This window comes from Pristiophorus japonicus, chromosome X (assembly GCF_044704955.1).
Source record: "Pristiophorus japonicus isolate sPriJap1 chromosome X, sPriJap1.hap1, whole genome shotgun sequence".
Classification (NCBI taxonomy): Eukaryota; Metazoa; Chordata; class Chondrichthyes; family Pristiophoridae; genus Pristiophorus; species Pristiophorus japonicus.
The window spans coordinates 18,753,264-18,760,160 of NC_092010.1; the positions used below are offsets into that span (position 1 = coordinate 18,753,264).

Consider the following 6,897-nt stretch of genomic DNA (forward strand, 5'->3'; position numbering starts at 1 on the left):
GAACAATTGGCTTGTCGTAGCAGCAATGGGGGCTTTCTCTGAGAGAAGGATTTAGTCAGTCAATGAATTGGATGCTTGGCATGTTACGATGCGACTGATTCTAGCAAGGAAGGCTCCTTTTGTAAGCACAATGCCCCTTCCAGTATAAAACAACAAATACTGCTGTGGTGAGTTGATTTACATTTTCAGAAGCTGTTCTAGTTGTTAAGTAGAAAGTGCAGCTGACACACTGGCATGTCCTTGAAATTTTAGATGCAGTATGTTAAGGCTGTGTTAAATATAGTCCCTACTTTGTTTTGTCTTTTTAAATACCGAAACAAGCTGCTCATCTGTATGTTCATTTTGTCATCCATAGTAGTGATTTTGATTAACATATTTAAGAAGTAGCATGCTTGAAAATGCTCCAAATGTAAAGTATTGCAATATATGTTGCGGTGGAGGGGAAAGTACCTTGTTTTAAGGTATTGCACGTTACTATATCGTTCCCGGATTGTGTCTCTTCCTCTTTCACTTCCCTTCCTCCTTCTCTCATTCACTTTTCTCCAGGTTTCCAAACTTGGTCTCTGGCCCATTGACCTGCTGGTCACTTGAGGCAATATTTTACTCTTAATTTTTGTGAAGTACGAGTAAATAAGTGATCAAATTCGGTAGAAAACGCTAACTGGTTTTAAAGCTACTCTTGAGTGTTTCTTCTGGGTTCAAATATGTTTCTGGAAATGAGTGGGGAGAAAATGTGCTTGTTACGTACATTAAACCCTTGTTAAAGGGCAGTCGTGATAAACTTTAGCATAATTGCACGAGGGGACAGAAATTAAAAATTATTAACTGATTCAGACTCCAGATTTATTAAAATGAAAGGAGTGGATTGTAATAGCTGTGTAGTTTTCATTTAATTGAAGTACTTTGAAGGGATATTAATAACTGAGTAATGAATAAATATAAAATCTACGGTATGGAACATAATGACTATCTTTTGACATACTGCTGGTTTCAGGTGTGATAAGCCAACTGGTCAGCATCTGTCAGGGCATGATGGAGACCCGATGGAAAAGCATGAACTGTAATTGCAAAAAAAGGTATCTTTAATCACAGGACCGGGCCTCATTCAATATAATCGGAACTTCCCAGAGTCATCTGTGCAAAGGAGGTTAATTGTTCTTTACTGTGTGCTGACCAATAGCCTTTGAAAATAGGTGACTCTCCATTGGGACACGGTCCACCATGTACACTTTGCATCTATATTACCTGAAACTTTTTATGTCGAGAATTGAAATTATTTTTCACATTGTGCATTAAATAAACAACAGTTAAGATACATATTGACATCTTTTTTAAAAAACGTGGCACAAATACATTTACCATATGCGTCACTTGTAATATGTTGCTTTTGGTTTTGCAAGTTAATTTACCTGCTCTAAAATTTTCCACCACATATTAGAAATGTTCTTGAATGCATCCTTTTAAACACAATATTGGTCGAATAACCACAAGGTGTTGTGGGCCATTGGTCCTGTTCCTCAAACCTATGCTTTCAACGTTTCTCTGTTCTAAATGAGTGCAAAGCTGTAGGCCAAGTTGGCGTTAATATATTGAGGTACAGTAAAAGTTGAATTTGCAATTCTCTATTGTATAAGCAGTCCAAAAGGTGGTTCAATCCGGCTTCTTTTGAAATTGAAGAATAATAAGAGTGCCTTGCAATGTTTAGCCATCCTGTTGTAGTGTATCTCCTGACATCCCCTTTTCTGCATCAGCGCAATAGTCCCAACAGTATCAATTGTTAAATGGTAAACTTTTAGCGCTGTAGATTTGAAGTTGCTAAACAACTGCAGCATGTAGCCCTGTGTCCGTGGGGTGTTTTGTGATTTCTCAACTGCGATGTATCCTGATCATCATCATAGGCAGTCCCTGGGAATCGAGGAAGACTTGCTTCCACTCTTAAAGTGAGTCCTTAGGTGGCTGAACAGTCCAATACGAGAACCACAGTGCCTGTCACAGGTGGGACAGATAGTCGTTGAGGGAAGGGGTGGGTGGGACTGGTTTGCCGCACGCTCTTTCCGCTGCCTGCGCTTGATTTCTGCATGCTCTCGGCGATGAGACTCGAGGTGCTCAGCGCCCTTCCGGATGCACTTATGCCTGAGGAACAGAAGCTCCTTATCTTGGTAGGACACCATCTCTGGCCTGGTACTGCCTCGTCTGGAGCACTGTGGGTAAATGGGCATTTTCTACATATTCGTTGAATTATTCTGCACAACTTTTGCACCTTCCACAATGGACTTGTAGGACTGGCCAGTTATATTTATTTTAGGCACTTAAGAAGTGAGAGCAGCAACATTACATTGCATTGGGATCAACTTGGCTCCTTTTATTCCTATTATCCAGAGCTCTATGCAGCAACATCATGTGCACCTGCCGTTTTGATTCGGGGCCGTTAAAACTAATGAATAAAATGTAGTTAATCTTGTTCACAAAAATAAGAGAGTATTCCCTTTAATACGAATGCAAATGACTTCTGCTGCAGTCCTGAATTGTTTTAATAAGGCATAGAGTAAAGATCTCAGTAAGTAGGTCACAGCAGGGCAGGGCAAATGAATGAACAAAATGAGTGGAGGAATTATTTTCTTTGTGTAACAGGGATCCCAATGAACAAATATTTTTGAGGGAAAATTCCAGCTGTTAGCTTGAAGATGACCTGCTCTGAGGTACAGTGTTCGATATTATTTCTGGTAGCCCTATAGTTATTCATGTGGGTATTTCACCTCTCTTTTACCAGTGGCTTTTGAAGAATGTGTTCTGATGCACACTGAATAATTAATTACTTGTTTCAAATTTTGACTTCACAGAAGTGTTTTCTTAAGTGCTCATTAAGTCCAGTGGAAATGGTGACATTTGATTCTCTCTGATCTTGTAAAATATCGCAATCGACAAAAAATCCCTGCAACTGGTTAATTTAACTGTCTACAGGGTTGCTGTGAAGACTAGAGTCTGATTGGCCGATGGCAAGTGCCAATGAGCAGGGAGCTAGTGGAGAATTGCAGTGAAACCCCTGTCTAAGCCCATTGTTATTTTTAGAAAGTGATGGCGTATTGTTTTCAGGGAAGATCCTCCTAACCGCGTGAGCCCTTGCAGCTTAGAAATTTTAATATTCTTCTCAGTGAGCCCTTTGCCCTGTGAAGACTGCAACAGACTTTCTATGCAAAAACCACCAATGTATTAATGCAATTTGAAGTTTATTCACCAAATATTATGAATGGAGGAGTATTCTGCGGTGCAGTGTATTTCTAAAATCCCATATCATTTATTATAGCTGCACAGAAAATGACTTTTGGACAGATTGTGTGGAAAAGAGGGTCGTAATTTTACAGGCTGGTAAACGGCTTAAATATTCAAATGGTTTGGTCGGCTTCTCGACCAGCTTTTTGTTAATGATTGCTGCTTTCTAGAGGTGGAGCTTTGTTACGGAGGGCAGCTTTGAAACATTGCCTCGTCGACTCCCTCATTGTCCAACCACATCACATCAGCAGTCTTTCTCCCACGAGTTGAGACATCCCACGCCACCCTGAGGGACTGCTGCTGATTCATTCATTTACTTGCTTGCATTTTTTTTTGCGCCAGAAACCTTAATGAGCGGAAGAGCCACGACTGAGTGAAGAGGGAGGGAGCGAGATAACTCAAAAGAATGGGGGGGGGAAGGGAGCAGAAAGTGATAAAGAATGAGGAATCAAAAAGCAATGGTGTCATGTTTACTGAGCTGTGTACCATAATCTTGTTTTCAGGGCGTTCCAGATCATACCCACACAACTCTCTTAAATGCTGCAAGTAGATGATCAGTGTTTTAGTAGAATTGTTAAGTGCAGTCTTGAGACATTGAGTCATGTCGCACCATGTGCCTGTATTTTGTATATGTGTCATACATACAAACTTATATAATAAAATTGTCAGTCATACTGACACAGACAGATGCATGCAATCACAGACCCTTGAATGGAGCTCTACATTCCTGCTGCAATCTGTCAGGATGTGCCGATGACTTGTATGATCTTTGGCTTCAGAATTGCAGTTTGCTGAATGTTTCATTTTTTAATTCGATTAAAGTAGGATTTTAAAAGTTTTATTTGCCCATTTCTGCCCGACATGTTTTTTCAAATCACAAATATAACCAAGTGTTCAAGTAAAGTAAACCAATGTATTTGTTATGCTGAAGCACTAGCTTAGAGTATGGCTTCCTGCTACATATCAATCCACCTTGCCAGGAGCACCAATAAAGGTGCGTGACCAGTTTGGAGGCAAGCTGAAGTGAGGGCTTTGTGATGTCTTCAAAGGGCATTCAGTAATTGTGCAGTTCAAAATAGGCCCTATCCTTTTGCTGTCCACAATGTTCTAGTAGCTTTTTAATCACATCAGTGATATTTTCGAGAAGAAATGTAACGAGAGATTTAAAAAAAAGGATATCCTTTCCAAATTGAGTGGGAATACTTCAGGTTTTTTTCCAGTGTGGGTGCGGTGCAACAGTATTCCTGACAGCCCTTCACACCTCAGATCTCTTTATAGAAAGCAGGAACACTTGCATTTATATAGTGCCTTATTATGTACCTTAGAAGAGGCAGACAGGACTGTAGTTTATTTTGCTAATTATCACTTTCCTTCTTTGTTCTTGACAATTTTAATTGCAGCTGCTGGAAAATTGCACAAGATGCACAGTCAGTCATAAAAGGAAACTCACGCATGTGTAGTGCTCTCATGCAAAACTCCTCCCCTCTGAGCTCATCTTGTCCAGGAGACCCACCTCCTGCTCCCTCGACCCTATTCCAACTTATCTGTTGACCACCCAACTTCCCTTCGTGGCTCCTATGTTAGCTGATATTGTTAACAGTGCCCTCTCGGGTACTATCCCCCACTACTTTAAATCTGTCATACACCCCCCTTCTCAAAAAAAAACACTCTTGACTCCTCTGTCCTTGCAAACTACCACCCCATCTCCAATCTCCCTTTCCTGTCCAAAGTCCTTGAACGTGTTGTCGCCTCCATAATCCATGCCTATCTTTCCCGCAACTCCATGTTTGAACACTTCCAAACAGGTTTCCGCCCCGCCACAGTCCTGAAACAGCCCTTATCAGTCACAAATGACATCCTATGTGATTATGACCATGAGAAGCTATCCCTCCTCATCCTCTCGACCTGTCTGCAGCCTTTGACACGGTTGACCACACCATCTTCCTCCAATGCCTCTCCTTTGTCGTCTAGCTGAATGGGCTCACTGGGGCGGCGAAGATCGGACTGCATCTCCCTCCTCCTGCTCCTGCTCTGGCTGTGGCTCCGGCTCCTGCCCGTTCAGCTCACGCTCCCTCTGGCTCTCTCACCTCCCCCCTCCCCCACCCCCCTGCTTCGCTGGCTTCCCCCCCACCCCAGTCCCCTTTCAGGTCCAGTCCGCTCCCTCTTCCTTCGGCGGGGCCCGCCCGCCTGGCATCTTGCGGAGGGCGGGCCCCGCCCGAAGTCTTCGGCCCGACTTCTTCTCATCGGCCGGGCCCATTCAGCCTTTCCCCTCCCCCCCCCCCCCCTTCTCCCTCTCTCCCCCTCCTCCCTTTCCCCCCCCCCCCCCTCCCTCTCCCCCCCCCTCTCTTTCTCCACCCCCCCCTCTCTTTCTCCACCCCCCCTCTCTTTCTCCACCCCCCTCTCTTTCTCACCCCCCCTCTCTTTCTCCACCCCCCCTCTCTTTCTCCACCCCCCCTCTCTTTCTCCACCCCCCCTCTCTTCTCCACCCCCCTCTCTTTCTCCACCCCCCCTCTCTTTCTCCACCCCCCCTCTCTTCTCCACCCCCCCTCTCTCTCCACCCCCCCCTCTCTCTCCACCCCCCTCTCTTTCTCCACCCCCCCTCTCTTTCTCCACCCCCCCTCTCTTTCTCCACCCCCCCTCTCTTTCTCCACCCCCCCTCTCTTTCTCCACCCCCCCCCTCTCTTTCTCCACCCCCCTCTCTTTCTCCACCCCCCTCTCTTTCTCCACCCCCCTCTCTTTCCTCCCCCCCCTCTCTGTCTCCACCCCCCCTCTCTTTCTCCACCCCCCCTCTCTTTCTCACCCCCCTCTCTTTCTCCACCCCCCCCTCTCTTTCTCCACCCCCCCTCTCTTTCTCCACCCCCCCTCTCTTCTCCACCCCCCCTCTCTTTCTCCACCCCCCCTCTCTTTCTCCACCCCCCCTCTCTTTCTCCACCCCCCCTCTCTTTCTCCACCCCCCCTCTCTTTCTCCACCCCCCTCTCTTTCTCCACCCCCCCTCTCTTTCTCCACCCCCCCTCTCTTTCTCCACCCCCCCTCTCTTTCTCTCTCCACCCCCCTCTCTTTCTCCACCCCCCCCTCTCTTTCTCCACCCCCCCTCTCTTTCTCCACCCCCCCTCTCTTTCTCCCTCCCCCCCTCTCTTTCTCCACCCCCCCTCTCTTTCTCCACCCCCCCTCTCTTTCTTCACCCCCCCCTCTCTTTCTCACCCCCCCCTCTCTTCTTCACCCCCCCTCTCTTTCTCCACCCCCCCTCTCTTTCTCCACCCCCCCTCTCTTTCTCCACCCCCCCTCTCTTTCTCCACCCCCCCTTCTTTCTCCACCCCCCCTCTCTTTCTCCACCCCCCCTCTCTTTCTCCCCCCCTCCCTCTCTTTCTCCCCCCCTCCCTCTCTTTCTCCCCCCCTCCCTCTCTTTCTCCCCCCCTCCCCTCTCTTTCTCCCCCCTCCCCCTCTTTCTCCCCCCTCCCTCTCTTTCTCCCCCCTCCCTCTCTTTCTCCCCCCTCCCTCTCTTTCTCCCCCCCTCCCTCTCTTTCTCCCCCCCTCCCTCTCTTTCTCCCCCCCCCCCTCTCTTTCTCCCCCCCCTCCCTCTCTTTCTCCCCCCCCTCCCTCTTCTTTCTCCCACCCCCTCCCCCTCT

General features: G+C 46.8%; 1 protein-coding gene across 9 annotated transcripts in view; it reads left to right on the forward strand.

The window, feature by feature from the left end:
• The window catches only part of LOC139240912 (R3H domain-containing protein 2), a 205,813-nt gene that overhangs the window by 56,936 nt on the left and 141,980 nt on the right, over positions 1 to 6,897 (forward strand). The window lies entirely within an intron of this gene.